Below are 24,484 nucleotides of genomic sequence, written 5' to 3' on the forward strand. Positions count from 1 at the left end.
GTACATCATAGCAGGTAACGAGAGGGCAGTATGCAGTATCAGAGCATCAACAGGGCACAGTGCAGTACACAGCAGGTACATCATAGCAGGTAACGAGAGGGCAGTATGCAGTATCAGAGCATCAACAGGGCATTGCAAAGAACAGGTCCATCAGAGGCAGCACATGAGAGGGGCCAAGTGCATGAACAGTCCATTGCACAGAACAGGTCCATCAGAGGCAGCACATGAGAGGGGCCAAGTGCATGAACAGTCCATTGCACAGAACAGGTCCATCAGAGGCAGCACATGAGAGGGGCACAGAGAATCAACAGTCCATTGCACAGAACAGGTCCATCAGAGGCAGCACATGAGAGGGGCACAGAGAATCAACAGTCCATTGCACAGAACAGGTCCATCAGAGGCAGCACATGAGAGGGGCACAGAGAATCAACAGTCCATTGCACAGAACAGGTCCATCAGAGGCAGCACATGAGAGGGGCACAGAGAATCAACAGTCCATTGCACAGAACAGGTCCATCAGAGGCAGCACATGAGAGGGGCCAAGTGCATGAACAGTCCATTGCACAGAACAGGTCCATCAGAGGCAGCACATGAGAGGGGCAGTATGCAGTATCAGAGCATCAACAGGGCACAGTGCAGTACACAGCAGGTACATCAGAGGCTGCACAACTATGTGTCCCTACCAACCCGTCACAGGAACCACAAGAGTACCACGCAGTTCCCAATGGACACACCATGTGAAGTAACATTTCAGTGAAGTGTACAGCACCTCACATCACAGACTCAGGGGGACTGCGTGAACCACCTGCCTCGGACACACTGGCAGCACCAGCAACAGGAGTGTGAGACACAGTCACAGCCCGAGTCACACACACATGGGCCACGGACCCAGACACACTGGCAGCACCAGCAACAGGAGTGTGAGACACAGCCACAGCCCGAGTCACACACACATGGGCCACGGACCCAGACACACTGGCAGTACCAGAAACAGGAGTGTGCAACACAGCCACAGATCTCCTAACTGACACGTGAGCCATAGACCCAGATACACTGCCAGGACGTGCAACAGGAGAGGGCACAACTGACACTGTGCCACCATCTGATACATGAGAGTCAACTGCACCAGCGCCACTGGGACAACTGAAATGATGAGCCACAGGGCTGTATGGGCCAGGAGGCAGGGTGGGCCTGGGAGCTGGTGATAGGTCATCTAGAGCCAAATCGGGTGTGGCAGGTGTCAATGGTGTGTGTCTGCGTTTCTTATGGAGGTGTGAGTGCACCCTGGACAGGACTGGACTGCCAAGTGGCGGGGACTCCAAAGAATCACCACCCAGCATAGGTGGAGCAACTGCTGCCGGGGACCTGGTTTCTGGGGACGTGCTGGAGCCTGCTTGTCGTTTGCTCTGTGCCTGCCGCCTGGACTCGGAATGATGTGTAATGGGGGATGCTACAACAGGGGACACCCACCTCTGCTTCTGACTGGCCTGGATGGGAGTGGAGGTATGGGGGGACTCCGCCGTGGAGACATTAGTTTGGCGTCCAGTAGTAAACATCAGCCTCAGTGCAGCCAGGGGTGGAGTATGCCTGTCCTTGATTGCGCCAATGTCCATGCTAGATGCCTTGTCCGTAGGAGGTGCCTTATCCTTAGGTGGAGTGTTGTCTCTGGATGTAGCCTGTGCCCTGCTCGCCGCCCTGTTCCTGCCAGCAGACTTGTCGTCTGTGGTGCACCTGTCTCCAGTAGACACCTGCTCTCTGTGTGTGTCCATGCCCTTGGGAGTGTCCCTTACCTCTGCTGTGGGCCTGCTCTTGGGAGTCTCCCTGCACTTAGTAGGTGCCTTAGTCTTCTCACTGTCCTTGGGAGTGTTCCTATCGACCGCTGTGGGCCTGCTCTTGGGAGTCTCCCTGCTCTTAGTAGGTGCCTTAGTCTTCTCACTGTCCTTGGGAGTGTCCCTTACCTCTGCTGTGGGCCTGCTCTTGGGAGTCTCCCTGCACTTAGTAGGTGCCTTAGTCTTCTCACTGTCCTTGGGAGTGTCCCTTACCTCTGCTGTGGGCCTGCTCTTGGGAGTCTCCCTGCACTTAGTAGGTGCCTTAGTCTTCTCACTGTCCTTGGGAGTGTTCCTATCGACCGCTGTGGGCCTGCTCTTGGGAGTCTCCCTGCACTTAGTAGGTGCCTTAGTCTTCTCACTGTCCTTGGGAGTGTTCCTATCGACCGCTGTGGGCCTGCTCTTGGGAGTCTCCCTGCTCTTAGTAGGTGCCTTAGTCTTCTGACTGGCCTTGTCCAAGGAACAGTCCATGGACATGTGAGTATCCCATGCCTTGGGAGTACCTTTTGTGTTGAATGCCTGTGTAGCTCCTGAAGGCATGTCCTCCAACAACACTTGTGGATCCTGTGTGTGTACTCCAGTGCATCTGACGTCGTGTACGTGAACAGATGTAGGTGATCTAGGGGATGTGGTCTGTGCCCTGCGTGCCCTGACGTGCTGTCTGACGCTGCTTCTAGTGCAATAACCTTTATTTGAGTCTTGCTCACAATAATCACTACCCCCTGAGACATCCAGCGGTGTAGATGGGGAAACAGAAGTAGGACCCTGTTCATTCGACTGAACTATTGCAGACGACACACTGCTTGCCAATGACTGCACTGTCCTGTGTAGACCTGAAAGATCGCCATGCATCCCTTCCATGAATGCCACCACCTGCCCCAACTTCCTATCATGGTCCTGGAATGCATTCGTCATATTGGTCTGCCCCACACACAGCTGTCGCAGCAGATCAACTGCCTCAGCACACAGTGCATTTTGGCTCACCGTGGCAGGGGCAGCGGTGCCTGCACCGAACGCCACTCTGCTCCCCCTACTCCTCCGGCCACGAACAGTACATGGTGCAGTTGGTGGAAGTGTGGGCCCTGTGTGCTGTCTTCCGACAGAAGGTGATGAGTGCCCACTCCCAGTCTGTGACAACAGTGCAGGCTCACCAAGAGTGTCCGACGAGGAGGACGATGGTGTCTCCACATGCGAGTCCTCAGGGACGGTCCTGTCCCCCTCTCCGGCGCTGGCCTCCTCCGTGTCAGTCTGCGTGTGTGCGATGTCTGAGCCGGACTCATTTCCTCGGCTACTCTCCACCGTCTGTGGCAGAGTGTCCTCTGTCAAAGCTGAAATGCACAGAAAAGATGTGTGAGTCATGGGCAGACTGACGTACAGAAGGAACAGGATAGCCAAATTACATAGCAGACAAAGGTTTAGGAGCCCACATCCTGCACATGGCCCACCCCTACCAGTCATCCTCACATTTCCTGGAATGGGGCCATGGACCACTAGGGGATGTGCATTAACACTCAAGTACTAAGCAAGTGGCGTGTCAACATGGCGGACCTGGCTGTCAAATGAGTACCACCCAATGGGACCAAAATGGCAGCACAGGCATACGTACGCAACACGGAACTCAATAGTGTGTCTGGGCACCAATACATGCATAGCACTCACAAGTTTCCTACACAGACAGTATGCTCACCGCTAGTTTGCTGTTGATCGGCACTCAGACGTTCGGCCAGTTCAGGATGCGTCACTGCAATTATACGGTGCATGAGAGGGGTCATGGAGCGTCGGGCCAGACGGGGCGTCCTTGGAATCAGGCCCAGTGTTACTTCAGCTACATTCTTGCTCAGCCTGGAAATGTCGTCCCAGCGTTTGTGGCAGTGTGTATGTCATCTGTTGCACACCCCCAATGCCCGTACTTCCCGTGCTATGCCCCTCCACAGGTCCTTGCGAAGGTGCAGCTTGACCTACCATGATGAAAGAGAAAAGGGTTTAAGTCAGTGGACAGGTGGCCTGTGACACACATAGGGGCAAGACGTAACTGTCAGCAGCCATGCACAATCGGGAACATATGTGTAGCCCACACTACACAGCTAAGATAGAAATTGGCAAGATCATTTTGCCCCCTCATGCACACCAACATGTCCCACACTGCACTTACCACCCGTCCTGGTGCGCCGTAGAGGCGTCCATAGTTGCGGAGTACACCGTCCACGAGGACATCAAGCTCCGCGGCGGTGAAGGGTCGAGACCGGATCTCATTGCCTCTCGACATGGCAAGATCACGGAGTATGCCACTAGAGCAGCAGTCGGTGGTCAGCTCAGCAGCAGCAGTAGGTCGAGGTGATGGTCACAGGCAGCAGTCGGTGGTCAGCTCAGCAGCAGCAGTAGGTCGAGGTGATGGTCACAGGCAGCAGTCGGTGGTCAGCTCAGCAGCAGCAGTAGGTCGAGGTGATGGTCACAGGCAGCACTGGTCCCCAGGGTAGGTAGCGTCGTTTTGGCCAACACACATATATAGGGCCCTCAGCACGTGTCAGTGGCATACGTCGCCAGCAATTGGTCAGCCCTGGAAGCGTGATCGTGAAATGGGCCAATGACTGGCCCATAGTTGCGGTGCACACCTTCCGCTACTTGCGATTGGCCATATGCGGCCAGCGTCCCTCTCCCCATTGGCTGCATGTGCATGGACCGTCACGGGCAGACATCGGCGACCGCACGTGCAAGCCTCAGGCACGGATGCTTCCGTTGCAACAATGTACTATCACTGGCGCCTCCATGGCGGTGCACGTACTCAGCGGGGGAGGTGCAGGCCCATACACCCTGTAGATGTAGTCAATGGACATGCCATTTCATGACCCCCCTTACAGTCACCTTGCATCATCCACCGTACACCGGCCGGAGCGGCCGGGCCTAGGACGACCGCCGTGCCCGGCCATGAACACAACCGCCATGGCCGGGCACGGCGGTTGTTCATGGCCGGGCACGGCGGTTGTTCATGGCCGGGCACGGCGGTTGTTCATGGCCGGGCACGGCGGTTGTTCATGGCCGGGCACGGCGGTTGAACATGGCCGGGCACGGCGGTTGTTCATGGCCGGGCACGGCGGTTGTTCATGGCCGGGCACGGCGGTTGTTCATGGCCGGGCACGGCGGTTGAACATGGCCGGGCACGGCGGTTGTTCATGGCCGGGCACGGCAGTTGTTCATGGCCGGGCACGGCGGTTGAACATGGCCGGGCACGGCGGTTGTTCATGGCCGGGCACGGCGGTTGTTCATGGCCGGGCACGGCGGTTGAACATGGCCGGGCACGGCGGTTGAACATGGCCGGGCACGGCGGTTGTTCATGGCCGGGCACGGCGGTTGTTCATGGCCGGGCACGGCGGTTGAACATGGCCGGGCACGGCGGTTGAACATGGCCGGGCACGGCGGTTGAACATGGCCGGGCACGGCGGTTGTTCATGGCCGGGCACGGCGGTTGAACATGGCCGGGCACGGCGGTTGTTCATGGCCGGGCACGGCGGTTGTTCATGGCCGGGCACGGCGGTTGAACATGGCCGGGCACGGCGGTCGTCCTAGGCCCGGACGCTCCGGCCGGTGTACGGTGGATGATGCAAGGTGACTGTAAGGGGGGTCATGAAATGGCATGTCCATTGACTACATCTACAGGGTGTATGGGCCTGCACCTCCCCCGCTGAGTACGTGCACCGCCATGGAGGCGCCAGTGATAGTACATTGTTGCAACTGAAGCATCCGTGCCTGAAGCTTGCACGTGCGGTCGCCGATGTCTGCCCGTGACGGTCCATGCACATGCAGCCAATGGGGAGAGGGACGCTGGCCGCATATGGCCTTTGGGAAGTAGCGGAAGTTGAGCACCGCCATGGCGGCGCCAATTATGTGATCTTGTCAGACGCTGCACCGTGATGTGTTGTGTGCAGTTGTGTCATGAGGGATGTGAGCGTGATTGGGAAAGGTCATATGTCATACAATATAGCATGTGTGTCCATACAATGGCAATCGGTCGGCACATTATGGGCAAAAGATGTGCATTTCTACTTGTTGACGTCGGGTGTGACCCTACAGACGTTGTTACATCTTCACAACTACACAGTACATCACGGCTGTGTGGACAATTAATGCATCTGTTGTCAGTTTCTTGTTGTGTCGAGGTGACTACAGTGGTGGTGGTACACATGCATTCCGTGTATGTGTTTTGTACGTTGTGTCACCATGCATGTCATTTCCGTATGCACATCATTATTGGTGGTGGCATTTGTGCTTGATGACATGGCGTGTGTACACTTATCGTTTGTGTGCATGCAGTAGCATGAGTGTCTGTGATGTGTCTACGAAACATTAGGGTGATGACAGAAGTTTTGTCAGTAAGGTACACATGTGATGGAGTTCTACACGTATGCGTCGTTTGTAAGTTGACCAAAGTTACATCTCTGTCCCACACAGGAGGGCTCCAAATGTGCTTCGGTCATACACTGTGCTGGAGGATATGGTAGACGAGGAGATCATTCGGAAATTCAGGCTGGATCGACGTCGGTTGATGGACCTTGTGGCACTATTGTCTCCTCATCTGCAGCCACGTAGAACGTATCCTGGGTCGATTACACCCACTGCAAAGGTCATGGCGGTACTACATTTCTTCGCTACTGGCACTTTTCAGTTCACTGTTGCAGTTTCCGGGGGGATGTCGCAGGCCATGTTTAGCACGGTTCTTCGGGATGTGTTGACAGCTATGATGCTCTACAAGGATGAGTACATACATTTTCCACGGCCGGAAGAGTTGCCAGCTGTCAAAGCTGCTTTCTATGCACTGGGCCACATGCCTCACGTTGTGGGCTCAATTGATGGCACACACATCGCTCTGATTCCACCACGGGCACGCGAACAAGTGTTCAGGAATCGCAAACACTTTCATTCGCTGAACGTGCAGGTGGTGTGCCTGGCGAACAACATCATCTCCCATGTGTGTGCCAGATTTCCTGGATCCGCACATGACGCCCACATCATGCGGAGCAGCAATGTCCCACGACTCATGGCAAATCTGCGACCCGGTCAAGCGTGGCTTGTTGGTGAGTGTGCAGTGGGTACTCTTGTGATCTCTGTGTTGCATGGGGTACCCACCATATATTTTTCAGATGTTTGTCTCTGTCATCCCCCTACATAGGCGACTCGGCTTACCCAAACCGGCCCTGGCTCCTCAGTCCCCTACGTAATCCGAGGACGGCGGGTGACATGCGGTACAATGAGGCACATGGAAGGACACGGAGAGTCATCGAACGTACCTTTGGACTGCTAAAGTCCAGGTTTCGGTGCCTCGATAAGACCGGAGGGGCCCTGCCTTACACACCAGGAAAAGTATGCAAGATCGTGATAGCCTGCTGCATGCTCCACAACCTTGCAGTACGCAATGGCATTGAACTGCTGTTGGACCCTGAAGACGAAGGAGTGCCTCGGCCTCCCATCCCACCCATGTCCACTGATGAGGATAGTGGTGAGGAGGAAGGTGTGGACCAGAGGCGCCAGCTCATAGATCGCTACTTCCCTTGAATGTGAGTATCTACCTGTAGTGGCGGTTGACAATGCCTCATGTATGTTTGCTGGTGTTGTGTGGGTATGGGGTTAATCAGCTGGGTGTTGTTTGTGATGGTTGCACATGTGTGTCTTCATGTCTTTGGACATGGAAGTGTCCATGATGTGTGTGCTCTCATCCCATGCTTGTGTGATGGTTGTCGTTTGTGTAATGTAGCTGTGCATTGTGTTGTGATGTGTGTGAATCTCTTTACTGACGTGTGTTTGCTGTCTCTGGTTTTCTCTAGGTCACTCCCGCAGCGCCATGATCATGTACGACTATGATCCCTGTACCTGTTTACGTCTGTATCTGATGGCAATCATGTGAATAAACATGGAGGCAAAACATCATTGTGTGAATTAATGCTATTTATTTACAGGTTGTGCTTCTGTGCTGGTGAATATTTACAAGTCAGTGGGGTGGAGGGAGTTGGAGTTGAAGGTATTGGCTGATGAAATGTCCGTGCTGATGCCACATTGGGGGGTGTCAGGGTAGACCAGCAGACCAGTGGGAATGATTGTCTGTGGGACAGGCTACTTAGCTGGGTGAATGTCTGGCACAGGCAGTGACATTGTCATGGTCGTCCCCTCTTGGAGCGTGTGCCTGGCGCTCCAACACTGCTCTCAGCCTCTTTCTTACTCGGACGGCCCCTCCGTCTCTGACCTGGAACAGAGTCAGCTGGGAGGGCAGGTTGTTGATGGGCCACATCCGTCGCCAGGGGCTCAGGTGGTGGTGGCGGCGGTGGAGGCGGAGGCGGAGGTGGCGGCGGAGGCGGAGGTGGCGGGGGAGGCGGAGGTGGCGGGGGAGGCGGAGGTGACGGTGGCGCTACCACACTTGGTGGAGGGGGGGGGGGGTTGTTCCGGTCAACCCATTCACTCCACATCGTTGCCTGCTGCCCCATGATCAGCAACATCTGGCCAAGGATGCCAGCGATTTGGCGCTGGGTGTTGGTGTTGTCCACTGAGTCCTGGTGTGCACGATCAGCGTTTGCCTGGGACCGGTCGTATGACGCCTGGCACCTGGCAAGAGCTTGTAGGGACTGTGCCACTGGCTGGGGTAGCTGTTCCTCCTCTGCACGGCGGTGTGTGGCTCGCCTGATTGGATGTTGTCCCGTTGCCTGTGTTTGTGGCCCACTCACCCTGCTTGTGTGTGGGGCCGTTGGACCAGCGTTGCGCGGTGGGTTCTGCTGGGTGGCAGCGGCAGGAGTCGTGGTGCTGGTGGTAGTGGTGGTACTGGTGGTACTGGTGGTACTGGTGGTACTGGTGGTGGTGGGGACTGTGCAGATCACAGAGACAGGTGCCGCTGGAGTCACACATGCGACGTTGGTCTGTCCAGGGAGTCCCTGTGAGCCAGATGGCCCTGGCTGCGTGCTTGGTCCCGCTCCATCCTCCGCCCCGGAGCTGACTGTGTCCTCGTCACCAGAGAGTCCTGTAGATGTGAGAGGCGAGGCTGGCGGCCGGGTACTGGTTTCCGCAGTCAGTTGACGATCACCTGAGGGACAAGATCGAGCTGGTCAGTAATTTGGACATTACATGGGTATATGGATTTGTAGCCATTTCGGTTTCCTGTCGAACACACCCCACCCTCCACCACCACCACCACCACCACCCTCCCCGTGAACATGGGGGCCTGTTGGGAGTTGTAGTTTGGGCCTCTCACACACCCCACCCTCCACCACCACCACCACCACCACCACCCTCCCCGTGAACATGGGGGCCTGTTGGGAGTTGTAGTTTGGGCCTCTCACACACCCCACCCTCCACCACCACCACCACCACCACCACCCTCCCCGTGAACATGGGGGCCTGTTGGGAGTTGTAGTTTGGGCCTCTCACACACCCCACCCTCCACCACCACCACCACCACCACCACCCTCCCCGTGAACATGGGGGCCTGTTGGGAGTTGTAGTTTGGGCCTCTCACACACCCCACCCTCCACCACCACCACCACCACCACCACCCTCCCCGTGAACATGGGGGCCTGTTGGGAGTTGTAGTTTGGGCCTCTCACACACCCCACCCTCCACCACCACCACCACCACCACCACCCTCCCCGTGAACATGGGGGCCTGTTGGGAGTTGTAGTTTGGGCCTCTCACACACCCCACCCTCCACCACCACCACCACCACCCTCCCCGTGAACATGGGGGCCTGTTGGGAGTTGTAGTTTGGGCCTCTCACACACCCCACCCTCCACCACCACCACCACCACCCTCCCCGTGAACATGGGGGCCTGTTGGGAGCCATGGACATGTTATTGAGTTGGTGTCGAACGTGCATGGTTTGGGGCGTAGGGGATGTTTCTTCTCAGTTGTGTGAGCCTGACCATGTCGTGCTGATCGTGGTGTTGGTTTGTACTCACCAGTCTCTTCTCCTTCGTCAAGTCCGTCTAGGCTCTCTCGGTGCAGTATCCCCAGCACCTTCTCCTCCCAATCTGTGTAGGGTAATGGCTCCGGGGGTGTGCCACCGCCAGTATGATTGGCTCTAGCGACGTTTTTCGCTCGGATGCCCTTGATCCTGGTCTTCAGGTCATGCCACCGCCTCTGAATGTCATGCTTCGTCCTCGGCACAGTCCCCGACGCATTCACCCGAGTGACGATCCTGTCCCACATGTGGTTCTTTTGCGCCACGCTCGTCTGCTGGACTTGGGCCCCGAAGATGTGGGGCTCGACACGGATTATTTCGTCTACCATTACCCTCAACTCTGTCTCTGAGAATTTAGGATTTTTTTTGGGTGCCATGGTGTGTGGTGCTCAGTGTGTGAGTTGTGTGAGTTGGGAGGTGCAGGTGTGTGGTGTGTGATGTGTCGGATTTGTGTGGTGGGTGTTTGTGTGGTGGGTGTGGTAGGGTGGTGGGTGGGTGTCTTCTATGTGATTTTATGTGAGTTAGCAGTTTCTCGATTTGCCCTCTTGCTGGCAGCAATGCTGTGGTGCAAAGGATTGTGGTTGTGTGTGGGTGTCATTTTGTAGTCGTGTCTCAATGGTTGTTGCGAGTCAGGTGGTAGGTGGGCGTGTTGACGTGTGTGCATTATTGGATGATTGGGACTTGTCATGGTGGCTTGTGATTGGTGTTGGGGGGGGGGGGGCTTGTCAATGTTCGTATGTTTGCTTAGGACTTGCGGTGCAGTTTCTGACATTTGTTCGGCGCTAGGGATGTTGTGCGTGTTGGCCTTCCGCGGTGATGCTGTGGTTCTCGTGGCATTGTTTCCGCCGCGGACGTGGATGGCTGTGCGTTCCGTGGTACGGGCGGATTTATCCTAATTGCGGCCACGGAGTATTCTCAGGTATGGCGGTACATGTTTTATTTTCAGCGGTCATTTCCGTCCGCGGCAGTGGTTGTTCATTGAACTCCGTCCGCCGCGGACGGACTTGGTTGTGTTCCGACCGCCGCGGACGGTGTTGGTTGTGAACCGTCCGCCGCGGTCGGAGTTTCGTCACATGAATATCCTAATCCCAAACGCGGTATCTCCGCGGCGCAGCCGGGAGTAAAATTTCCCCCACCATGGCGGACAGTACCCATTTCCGTCCGCCATCCTAATCGGCCCCTGAGTCTCTAATATCATGTCTCTGCTTTACACGTGCTTGGATTTATATCAAGGTTTGTTCCGCACCCTTGCAAAGGGTTTTTAGTTGCCAAGGATTGTAGGCGCACTGCTGTATAATGCAACTGTAAATATGCAAAATGTCAGATGGTGCTACTAGGAGGGGGGATACGCCCTCTAACTCCTCTCTGTTGTGTCGGAAGATCCCTCACAATTTCTAAATTCCTATCCAAACCTAGGCACACATCAACGTAATTCAACAGTATGTATATTATTTACACAAACTTAAATATAAACAAAACAATAATCCATAAACATATAGGTGTGGTGTTGCTTTGTCTTTAATTCGGTTTTCTTGAAGCCAAAACAGAAACCAGCAGACACGTGTTTTGTTGCATGTGGAAAATAATTCTGCTACTTCCTCAGGGCTGGGAAAGATACAAAGGGTATGTATGACACATATTTCTTGAAAGATGTACAGGAGAGTTGATCGGACATGTCCACATTTATTGTGACATCAAACTACCAGTGGAAACCCTAATCACCGTGAGATTGTGAGACAACATTTCATGGTTAAAGATTGACATCCGGCTTGTAAATGTGTTGCATCTAAAATCACAGACCCTTAATAGTGACATGATCAGTGGTGCCTATGCAAATATTGATGTTACAATTGTTTTAAAATTAATACTACATAAAAATAAAATTGGAGATTCGGTCGCTAGAAAAGTCCTTCGAACCGAGAAGCAATTGCTATCTACCTGAATGGTGAAGTATGAGTCTCTGTAATCTAAAATATCTGTGAAAGAGAGAAAAAGGAGGAGAAAAAAGAACCATAAGCATACCGGCTAAAGGTGATTAGAAACAATGAAAAGGATAATAGTGTTTAAGAAAACGGGAGGACAGAAAGAAAAGAGCGCTTACCGCTGTGGGCAGGGTGCAGTGTATGTGAAAGGTAGGACATGTACTGGTGTGTGAGACATGTCCTGATAGTGAAATACAGTGTATTTCGTTTTTCCCTATTAAAAAGCTATTTGCCCAATAGGATCAAATGGGAGTTTATTTATAACATCTTAGAAATATACCTTCCCATTGGGACAAGATAAAAAGATGGGGTGTTTGTTTATGCCTGAACTCAGAACATAGAAATGCATATTTTATTAAAGATGATTTTTATTTTGTGGGTTTGAAAATACCACTTTTAGAAAGTAGTTATTTTCTTGCTTAGCCATCCTATGTGCTTCTGCTGGCTTGTGGATTGACTGTCTGGCTTTGGAGTGACAGGGGCAGGGGATGTGCATTCACTGTAGGAAGCCACTTGGATGGTTGAGGTATGTACTTCTTTTCCTGTTTGAGTCAGGACTCAGCTGAATAGACCTGGGCTGCATTTAGAGTAGGGGAGATTACCTTGCACCTGAATGGGCCTGGCCTGCCTCACACAATGCTGTCCCCACCTCCTGCTGGGAAGCTGGACCACAAAGGACACAACTGGTTTTGACTGAGCACAGAGCTTCTTTGCCACCAGAGAATGAAGGAAAATCCTGTATAAATATTGGGGCCCAGACCCTAGAACTTTAGAATACTCTGGACTCAAGAGAACCTCTGCCAAGGAGAAGAGCTGGGAAACCTGAAGGACAAGTACTGTCCCTTTGCTGTGTGCTGTCTGGGATTGGCTTGCAGAGGCCATTTCTGCCAAGAAGAGGACAAAGACTTTGTTGTGTTCTGTGTATCCTGCTTGAAGAAGATCTCCAAGGGCTTGAGGTAGAGCTTGCCTCCTGTTCTGAAGTTTCAGGAACACAAAGACTTCACCATCAGCTCCCCTGAACTCCCTAGCTGCGATTTTGACCTGCCAAGTGGTGACTGTTCCTGTGTTGGGCCTCTGGAGGTTGTTCCTGTTGCTGGGGGCTGGGAAAACAGAAGCAACTAAAGAAGCGTGACGCATCAGCACCCATTTCCGACACAACACCACAGTGCGGGAAGATGTTCCATGCATCGCCACCGTGCCGCTGAAGAAACTGACACAACGCCTGCCTGCGGCTGGAGAAATCGCTGCACGCCCAATCTCGTGCACCAATCTCCGAAGTCCGAGATCACCGCACCGAGTCCGATGCAGGCCCTGCTGCATGACTGCAAGAACCAGCACATCGTGGTACTACGGCTGGAGAAGATCACCACAGCGTTATTGCCCCTGCTGCATTGACAACCGACGCATCCCCAAATCCCCAGGAATTGCACCGGAGCGCCAAGTCTACAACATCGCCAGGGCCGCAGTAAGAGACCGACGCATCACCTCCTCGCACAGTAAGAAACCAATGCAGCACCTCCTCTTCAGTAAGGAACTGACGCATAACCTCCCCTGCATGGCGGTAAGGTACAGACGCATCCCCTCCCCTGGACAAAGGTACTGACACATCACCTTCCCTGTGCTTAAGGAACCGATGCATCATCTTTCCTGTGGCTGTGTTTGCTTATGATTTAGACGCATCCAAGGTACTTTGTGTTGACACTGGTGCATCTATAGTTTGCTATGGACAAAAGTGTTTTTACCTTTTAAACGTCATAATTTAATAACTGTAAAGTGATGTGGTGTCCATATGTAGGGCTTTCTCTGGTTTACTGTACGGGTGCACAAATGCTTTACACACTGCCTCTGAGATAACCCTATGTGCCCGTGCCAAGCTACCAAGGGGGTGAACAGGGGTTATTTCAGAAGTGCATCCCACTTACCCTGACTGGGAATAAGGGTCGCTACTTAGTCAAAGGTGCAAAACATTGCCATCTAGAGACCCCCATTTCTAACAGTAAATCACCCAAGAAGTCATCATCTGAGTCACTGTCACTGTCCTCCTTTTTCTCCTCATTCCCACCTCCCTCTTGTGATTTCTTTCTCTCAGGTATTCCCTTAGCTATCATAGGATACATCCCTATGAACTGAATCACATTTTCCAACATCCCTGCTGCTCTGCTTTCAACTTTGCTGCCATCGAGCGATGGACCTTAATCCTCGATTGAGTTTTATATTTCTGTTTCCCATGGTGGCATGCTTCCATGTATTCAAAGTCTCATAAAGAGCAGCTCTTGGTAGGGGCTTCAACAATTGCATTAGGTTCTCAATTATTCTTAATTTAAAGGAAGCATGTTGGAGAAATTGCAAGGACCCTTCAGTCACTGTCATTTTATTTTTTTGTTTGACCCAAATACAAGTGAGTAACCTGGCGGGACTGTCAACTTATGCTTGCAGAACCCAGCTACCTTTCCAATCACTTGTTGGCTGTATCTTAGCCTTTAACACTGAACTGCGCTCTGCTGCCTTTTTACTAGGTTCATTTTACACAAATAAAACATACACACATGCATGCATACAGCTAGGTGGCAGGCTTCCTGTACCAGAACATACCCTAGAAAGGGCACAATGAAAAAGGACATTTTGTGGCATCGCTCACTGTCAGTTGGTAGCCTTCCCTGTGCTAGTCTGATGTTTGGAGAGGCGTGCGCAGATGAAGTCGATGGTTGGGGTGATGCATTTGGGGACAGCTTGGATGATGGGGCTTGCACAGAAGAAAAGAGAGAAGGACGTTCGCAGAGCATGTCTTAGGAAGTTAGTCGAGGTAGGGGTGTGGGGCAGGGGAGTGCCACCAGCAAACAATGCATTTTGGAAAGCTCAGGTAGTTTAATCAAAACACTGCGTAGTTGAAAGACCTCAGTGCACCGTACACACCATAATACCTACCATGAATAGCACCTAGGGTGAACTACTCCTGTTGCAATAATGGAAATAATTATGTTGTTCTTTGGAGCTTTATTTTCAAAGTATTTAATGCCTAAAATGAATTAAACTATTAACAATTTTTTGTACATTGATTATTGTTTAAGAATAAGTTTTATCACAGACGTTTAGATGGATTTTGTTTTCAAGGGCTATACAGTTGAGATTGTATTCAGAAAATATTGACTACTTTTGAGGTGTTGAACTCTGAAGCAGAATGGCAGATGCAACTGCATCTTTTCAACCCAACCAGTGGACCCATTTTGCATTGATCATGCAGTTTCTGTCAAAGATCTCGGTTTGTAATATCATAATAGCATCTTAAAGTAGCACACACATATGAAATGCATGCAATTTCTTTAGGAGTCAAATTCCGAATATGCATCAACTGGCTATAGAGGAATCAAGTCAAGTCAAGTCAAAAATATCTTTATTACGGCCAACATGGCCCAAAAAGTACAGATGTTTGCAACATAATATTTAAAAAATTTCAGCAACTTATTTTAAAATACAATAAAATAGACTCCAAAGGTGTATACAATTTTAAAATTGGGGTTAAAATCTGAGTAATACTTTCCTCCCAGGATCTTTACATAGCAGAATCAATTATAGGATCAAACCAGAACCGATTGGTAAGAGGGATGGAGCAGTAGCTATTTCCTAGCTGCCAGGGCAATTGAAGATTTAATGAAGATCCTTCTTGTACACCACATTGAAAAAAGGATCCCTGCCACAGAATAGACTATTGGAATACTAAGGTCACATTTCAGTATCCTGAAAGTTTCAACACAGGACCCCCTGCCTAAATTTCTACAAATCTGGGCTAGCCATCTCTTTCTCGTTTTGCTGTACCCCGAGCATACAAAGAAGACATGGAGCTCAGATTCCCCAGGATAATCGCAAGCAGGGCACCTGGACTCATTTTGTGGTTTCCATTTGGAGGTCAAACAACGCAGAGGTAGGACTCCAAATCTGAACTGTAAGAAGAGTTTTCTAGCAGCCGGGGGATTAATTAAGTCAAAGACTCTTTTGAAGGAGGGGCTATCCTTTATTTCCAGAAAGGTTTGAGATGTTTTACATACGTTACAGTCTGAGGGTAGCAGGGCTAGTCTATAGTTCTTGTAAATGATTTTTAGTTGTTGTTTAGAAACTTGAGTACAAGCTACCCCCGGATCAGACCAGCATTACCCCAAACCCATACCAACTAATAGGTTTTTAATATGAGCCAACCAAGGGAGCTTAGCAGCACCCCTGATTTCTAGAACTTCAGACAGTTCCTCACTGTAGACAATGAGTTCTGGGGTCGACCATAGGCGATGCCAGAAGAAGGGTGAGCTACTCCTGTTGCAATAATGGAAAGAATTATGTTGTTCTTTGGAGCTTTATTTTCAAAGTATTTAATGCCTAAAATGAATTAAACTATTAACAAATTTTTGTACATTGATTATTGTTTAAGAATAAGTTTTATCACAGAAGTTTAGATGGATTTTGTTTTCAAGGGCTATACAGTTGAGATTGTATTCTGAAAGTATTGACTATTTTTGAGGTGTTGAACTCTGAAGCAGAATGGCAGATGCAACTGCATCTTTTCAACCCAACCAGTACACCCATTTTGCATTGGTTATGCAGTTTCTGTCAAACACCTCGGTTTGTAATATCACAATAGCATCTTAAAGTAGCACACACATATGAAATACATGCAATTTCTTTAGGAGTCAAATTCCGAATATGCATCAACTGGCTATAGAGGAATCCACCAGCACCTGCTATCGTCACCGACTTGCCACACATATACATTTGCCAGCCATTGGGAATTAGAATCAGATGAAGAAATAATTGAGGAATTTGGCACTACCCTCCAGTGTCACCTACTAAAAGAAGTACAATTCTAATTAAAACTGCTGTTTCACCATGCTGACCCCAAATCTCAGCACTGAATTGGACTCATGTCTCCAATAGAACCATTGGGACATTGAAAAACCGGACCACTGAAAGGCGTTTTGCTACCAAATTGATGGCAAATTGCACTAATTAACAGTATTTAATGTGGTTGTGTTTAATGCTGGTCGAACGTTATGCATGTCACCTTCCTTCCCGATGGATATGTATGTCGTCTACCTTTCAGAAGGATGAGGTTGTCATTCAGGAACTCTGCGTCTACAGGTAATATGGATGACAGTTAGGAGGAGAAGCTGCCCTGTTTCGTTTGGTGGCCATTGATGATGAATAAATTCAAGCAAAACCTACTTAGCAAAGTGTCTGATTCTGGAGAATAGACCAACACTGGTGACAAGATGCCTTGGCGGAGACAGGTATTCATCAACAATCCTGATTCATAAACCCACGACAAAGACATACCTGACAACAGAGATAGCGAGCATAGAACAAGAGAGGATGTTGCCTAATGACTAGAGCAGCCAACCCTAAAGCGGGTTTGGATCTCCGCAGGGACACTCAGCATCCTGTGATCCTGGGCAAATCATCTAATCTTCATGTGCCCTGCAAAAGTAATGTGTCTAAAACCCAACTGGTGCTCATGTAAAGCACTCCGACACCTTGGAGTCAAGTTTGCGCCATATAAAACTCTCCAAAAAAACCTTGGAACTCAAATCTTCGTACCCTTCACAGTGGAGCACCTTCATTGTAACCTGTGAGTGTCAAATAACTCCAAATTGAATTTAGGAAACGTGTATTGTTTGCTTATAGTCACACGATCTTGGGTGGCTCGAGCACAAACTTGTTGTTGAAGTTGAAGCGCATATCATTTAACTGAAAAACGCATAAACCTAACTTGCTCAACAGCGACATATGACAAAATCACACATGTGTCATGTAACTTACCTCACATAGGTGTTGATTCTAATGTCGTTCGGAAGGGCTCCAAATCGGATACGGATTTGCCAAATCCGATCCAGAGCCCTTGTTGCTGACTGATTTGGACACACTTCTGAACGACCAAGTACTATGCCAGGAAACCGGTAGGGCTGTCCAATTCATTTCGGAAAGGCTTGCGGACAGGGCACGCCTTTCCCGAGCCAATTCGTGCAGCTCTATGGACTCGGTTTCTGAGCGAGTGAGTACGATGGCTGATTCAGACAGCCTTTCCGATTCGGTGGAAACAGTCTTTGGGGGCCTATACCAGGCCTCTCTTCACCAGAGGCCCTCTGAATCGCGCCTGTGTGGGTCCCCATGGGTTCCATCTTACTAACCATGCACAGTGTGGCAGGCATCATGGGGTGCCTGCCACAGGGTGCACGATTTTCCCCACCCACCCCTTTCTTCAATGGGAGCCTGTGTTCACATTTGGAACACAGGCTCCCATTGAAGTAAATGGGAGTCCAACTGAATCGTATCCGGATGCATATGCTCAGCTGGACTCCCCCGATCCGAGTCGTACTGAAAGCATTCTGGTACTGATTTGGTCGGTCAGGCCCATAGTATTAAGCATGCATCTTGAATTGGAAACAGAGCACTTTGCAGCAAATGCGGATAGATCCTCTTTCTTCCACAATTTTTAAAAAGGGGACAAACAGAAGACGTTTGATATCATGAGTGCAGCCATCTGCATCGGTTCAATAAATTCAGTGTGCAGGAGTAAATTCGTTATTGGAAAAACATCACCAGTAGATAGAACATTACTTGAGTGAACCTTGTGAGCAGAAAGACAAAACAAAGCAATATTTCACCACCTGCTGGGTTGTTTCTATTTTGTATGTTGAGGCATATTTACGCCACAGAAGAAGACATGGCGGCTGCTAGTATGTTTCAACCTCCAGCCTTCCTTTCTGAAAGGGGAGAGCCATTGTTGTTCTGGAAATATTGGGGAATATATATGAGAGTTTGTAGACCATTTCAATAGGTGATGCTGAAGAAGAGCCAGGAGACGCATTAGAAATATCTGTACTAGGGAGACATTTCAATTCTAGAAAAAACATAGTTTTATAATGCCACAGGTTCTTTGCGGACCCAAAGAAAAGTTGAAAATATCAGGATCTATGAAGCATGCCTAAGAACATTAGCATATACTTTGGACCCTTAAAAGATCCATTGATTAGGGATCAGTTGATGAACTGCAAAAATAATTTAAGGGTTAAGGACAAGTTATTGATGAAGAATTCTAACCTTAAAAATGCAGTCGCAATTGTTGACCATATGGGGAGTATCAATAAATGATTGTGAGACGTGCATGACAACAAGCTAGTATTGTTGACATGTCGGTTGCAGAGATAGTATATGAGAACACCAAGAATGTGAATGAGGTGGGGTTTTCGCAGAAGGTTGGTACTGAAGGGAAGCTATCCCACACTAACAAGGAATTTAAGGAGTTGAGATTAAGATGTTACAGGTGTGGTAATCCTGACCACTGATCGAACAACTCAAACTTTTATGCAAGAATTACACATTTCGCAAATGTGGAAAATAGAGGCTGTTATGCTTGAGTCTGTAGGGGTGATAGATTCCAGTGTGTTGAATCTGTTTATGAGAATGTGAGCAAAATGGTTCTCAGTGTGAGAAGAGAAGATGAAATTGCATGGGGTCTTGTAGCTATTCCTGAATGCCAATTAAGTTGGATGAGAAATGTATAGTTGTTTTGGCAGATTTGGGTCCACTGCATAACATGGTGGGTGATACAAATTTGGCACGAAAGTTTGGAAATAACTTGTTACCACCTAACAGTCTAGTAGATTATGGTGGAGCGAGAATTGATGTTGTGGGTCATGCTAGTATGAGAACTGAATTTTGTGGTAAAGAGACCATTGGGAAAGTTTATGTAGCCAAAGGTGGTTATAGTTTGTTGTGTTGGTGTCACCAATGAGACACAGGAATTACATTGAATCCAAATGCACCAGTACAGGCCATGCTGCTAAATGAGGACGTTAAACATGTGGTTTTTTATGAGGGGTTTACTGATGCCTTTAGCAACAACTTGGGGCTTTTGAAATACTTTGAGTATGAGATCGTACCAAAAATAAAAACGGTACCATGTTCACCCATGGTCCCAATCTTCTGTTGGAACCCCTCTGTGGAAAATAATTAATGAACTGTTGGATATGGGGGGGATTAAATAGATTGCTTCATCAGATTGGATTTCCCCTGTTGTATTGGCACCTAAAGACGGAGCCAGACCAATAATGATGTGTCTCAATTTCAGGGACTGGAACAAGCACGTATGTGTAAACTGCCAACCACTACCAAACATATCAGGGGCATCAGCTGTGCTAGGGTGTGCCAAGATGTTAAGTGTTATGGACCTCTCACATGCATATCCCTAAGTTAAGCTATATAATGAGCCTAAACATCTTAAATTTGTTGTCACATGGCTGGGACCGTACCACTTTATAGGGTGGCCCTTTGGGTTCGGGTCAGCGGTGGTGAGCTTCTTACGGACAATGAAGAATGTACTTCATAGCATTTCTCATTTCCTGATCTTTCAAGAGCATGTGTTTGTTTTTGGAAATAATCATGAGGACCATGAAAACAGTTCTGAATAGTTTAGCTAAGGCTGGTCTCACTCTAAAGAGAGAGATATCTAGAATATTCATAACTGCAATATCCTACTTAGTTAACACCATATTTAAGGAGTGTATCAGACCTAAATTAGAGTTGCTTGAATTATTAGTGAAAGCACCATCACCCCAAGATGGGGACCAGGTTGGATCATTTCTTTGGCTAGCTGGATTTGATTGCAAGTTTGTCATTTGTTTTAGTGTTGCACAACCAGTAAGGTAATTACTTAAGAAGTGAAACAGGTTTAACTGGACTGATGAGTGCATTGTGCCATTTGGATCCATCAAATGCAGCATTTGTAATGTGTTGAGGGCGGGTCACTTTAATGTATTTAAAAGAATTGTACTAATGACAGGTGCAAGTGTTAAAGGTTTGGATGGTGTTCCATCACAACTTATGGAGAGTTGCCTTTGCTTCATGCTCCCTCAAAGGGCCTGAGGAACAATACTTAGTCATTGAGAGGGGGGGGGCTTAGTTTGTGCATTGGCCATGCAATATTTCAAATATTATTTGTGGGACTGACTTTTTGTAATAAGGACTAACCATAGACCATCGACTTCCACATTTTTCACTAGGAAGAATGATGAAGTCACTCCAAGGATAAAAAAGATGGATAGAAGGGTTGAATGAGCTGCATTAGCAAACGGAACATCTGTCTGGGGGAAAATCGATAGTGTAGATTGCTTTTCCCGTTTGCCTATTGATGGAGAAAATGATGGTCTGATTTGTGTCCAATCAGTTGGGTACATGTGAGTACTATTAACGAAGATGAATGGAGCTTGGTGAAAAAGAGAGAGATGAAGAGGTTACAAACCTCAAAGAATTTGTGGTAAAAAAGAGGTCGACTACAAGAACCTCCCAGAATCCTTGAAGGGCTTGCCGAGTGTGCTGGAGAGGATTGAGCTGTGTAAGAGAGGTACTTTTCAGAGGCTCAATGAGGGAAAAAGTTGTTAATTTGGCACATGAAGGCGTCTCACTAAAGCCGGGGAGAGAGAAATGTATTGATGTCCAGGGCTAGATTGTCAAGAGTAGGAAGTGGTTAAAGAGTGTAATCTGTGTGCCAGGAATAACAAAGGCAGGACAGCATTAAAATCCTCAGTTGAAATCTCAGTAGTACCATGGACAAAGTTAGGTTTAGATTTTATTGGTCCTTTTGACATACTATCCCCCAAGAACACTCTGCGATATTATGGAATGCTACACATCAAAGGATGTTGTAACCAAGTGTGTAAGGTTGATTAACATAAGAGTGGGACTAAATTTTTTAAAGGAAGAGTTCTCCAGTGAAGGTTTACCCAGCCACCTAATCATGGATAATGGGTTCAGGGGGGCCTCCCTGAGGATGCAGGAATTCTTGAAGAGTCTGTCCATTGTGCATTCTGTCCATTGTGCATTTTAGAAACGCATTGTAGTCATCTCAAGCGAATGGCCTTGCTAAACTCATGAATTGAATGGTTAAATCTAATGCTCAGAGTGCATTTGATTTCAGAGGATCTCTTTAAGGAACATTGTGATATATAGTGGTCACATCACATAACGCCTAATAGTGTGACATCTAAAACCCTATTTTTATATTTGAGGAAGGGCTGGGCGGAATTTGATTCAATGGAATTACATTAAAATTCTGTGAGATTCAGGAGGATTCCGCAATGGGCATAGTGGGCGTTTGGCGTTATTCTCTTAGCACAAAATGCATCGTCATATCCATAGTTGGATGCAAGGTTGCATTTTACACTGGGAAAATAGCACAGCCAACTACTACTCAGCTTCCTTATATACACTGTAGTGATTATTGCAGAGTATGTCAGTGTGCCGTCATTGAGTGGTATGCAGTAGTTTTTAAACTTTAAAAACCACTGCATATTACTCTGAAGTGCATACCCCTCAGCACCATTACATACTCTGTAGTAATCACTGTAGAGAATCTGAAAGGTGCAGAGGGGTATGCGCTGCTGTGCTGTGCAGTGTTTTTTTAAATAGGGCCAGAGCAGAGAGTAGTAAAGTTTAATCTGAAGTGGATTTTAAACATCAAGGGCTGCTCCATTTTACTGCGTTGTTTTAAAATCACTGCAGCGCATACCACTCGGTGCCCTTACATACGCTGCAATAATTACTTTACTTTGTTTGACAATAATTAGATTTAGAAACCCTAGTATGTTTTTCTGTAAATGTAGAAAAATAATTGCCTGATAAACTTTTTAATTAATGAATATATTGATGGGAATTTAAGGTGAAAATAAATAGAAAGATTAGGCAATTATTTTTATTTTGTGTAGATAGTAAAAAAAAAAATTCTTTCAAAAAACTTTATTGGCATTTGGTATCTGTTCAGACAATCATCTATCTTGTTACCAACATGTTCTAGCTTTAGTTGTTAACAGTATTTCCCATATCCCCTTCTGCATTCCCCATAAGTTCTGAAGTCAATATGTCCTTGCCCATACTCGTCTTATCCTGGAGAATGTTGCATTGGCCTCGTGTGTCCCCCACCCCCAAATAATGAAAAACAGGCAACCAAGTCCCCTCCCTCCTGCCCCGCACTGCTGTCTCCCCATTGCACCCCTGAAGCTCGGAAAGTTACCCCATTCTCATTGGACCGTATGCGAAGGCCCTGTGTGGGGGCTCCCTGCCCTGCAGGTACTCTTTTCTGTGAGGACATGTTATATGTCCCTTCCTGCCCGCGATCCTCAGAGCCTCTCTATCCCCCTCTCGATCACTAGTGAGTTCTTGCTCTGAGGGTCTCTCAAGAGTAGAAGCGGCAGATACCTGACCATCTCACTGTATGTCTCCCACTAGTGCTTTCCAAGCCCTGGCTCTCTCCTCCTTGCCTATCCCTCATCTCGCATTTCTCATGAGGACCCTGATCTCGCACCCCACCCATGTCATGAGCTCCGGTTTCCATCTTTGCACTCTGGGGCCTCTCAGGTCTTCCAGTTACTGGTGATTTCCCGCTTCGCTAGGACGAAGGCAAGGTCCTAGAATCTGTCAGTGGTCCTAGTTTAGCAGTATGTGGAAAAAAAACAACAGTACATGTGTCGGTGTGCATGGGATTACCCTCTCCATGATCCGGGCCGTCTCCTGCGTCACTTCCTTCCAATAGTATGTTAAAGAAGTACAGCTCCACATCATGTGAATGTAGGTCGCTCCCACTGTGGTGCATCTCGGGCATTGGGCGTCTTCCCTAGCAAAATATCTATTAATACGATCTGGGGTGAAGTAAGCTTGTGAAATGTATAAAAGCTAATCAGGTTAAAGCGGGCATTTCTGGAGACCTTGGCTGCCCGTTTGATTATCTTCTCCCACTCTTTGTCCGCCAGCGTGCTGGCGATGTCTTCCTCCCACTGTTTTTTTTAGCCGGTCCAGCGGTTGTATGGTATCTTGCCCTATTGTCCTATAAAAATATGCAATCACCTTAATAATTCCCCCGGACTGGTGGACTGTCGATTTGGTTCAGTGTGCCCATACCCAATGCCGCCGCATGGCTCCAGTAACTCCTCCATACAGTAGAAAGTGCCCTTGTGGGATACCCCAGTCATTACTAAAGTCCTCAAAGTAGAGCAGCTCCTCATCTAGGAAAAGATTCCCTATCCTTGTGGCCCCCGCCTGCACCCAGTCATCTATGCCTCGCCAGTGTCCCCCTTGGTGTAGGGCCTCCAGCAGTGTCATCGCCATTTCTGGTGAATATGGGTGTTTTGTTCTGGTTCTCTGCCAGCATCGACTCCAGCAATGTCTGATCACTAGCCTGTCGTGGTCGAGCAGTCCCCAATAGTGTACGGAACACCTCAATCCTGTCTGGGGTGAAGGGAGGCACCCCTCTATCCTGGTCAATGCTTCCTGCCACCCACTGTGTGCATCTTTGTAGTTGGCCCGCTATGTAATACGTTTCCATATCTGGCAGTGCTAGGCCCCCCTCCGATCTAGGCCGTTTCAGCGTGCTCAGGGCTACTCGCCTCCGGCCCACTCCACATATGAATGCCGACATGCAAGAGTCCAGCTCCCTGAACCAGGCCACCGAGACCCAGACCAGAAGTGTGGTAAAAAAGTACAGCAGCCTAGGAAGAGCTGCAATTTTGAGGAGGGAGACAGGGTCCATCACAGAGAGAGGAAGCTTTCCACAGTAGGTCATGCTATCCTTAAGTGAGCGCCGCGCCTGCTATATATTCACATCTACTATGCTGTCGAATATACGCACTCCCAGGTAGCGGAAGCAGCGGAGCTCCCATCGCAGCTCGCCGAGGTCCGTCTGGTGACGGCATGTCTGCCAACAGGGGAAC

This window comes from Lissotriton vulgaris, chromosome 2_1, assembly GCF_964263255.1.
Source record: "Lissotriton vulgaris chromosome 2_1, aLisVul1.2, whole genome shotgun sequence".
Taxonomy (NCBI): Eukaryota; Metazoa; Chordata; class Amphibia; order Caudata; family Salamandridae; genus Lissotriton; species Lissotriton vulgaris.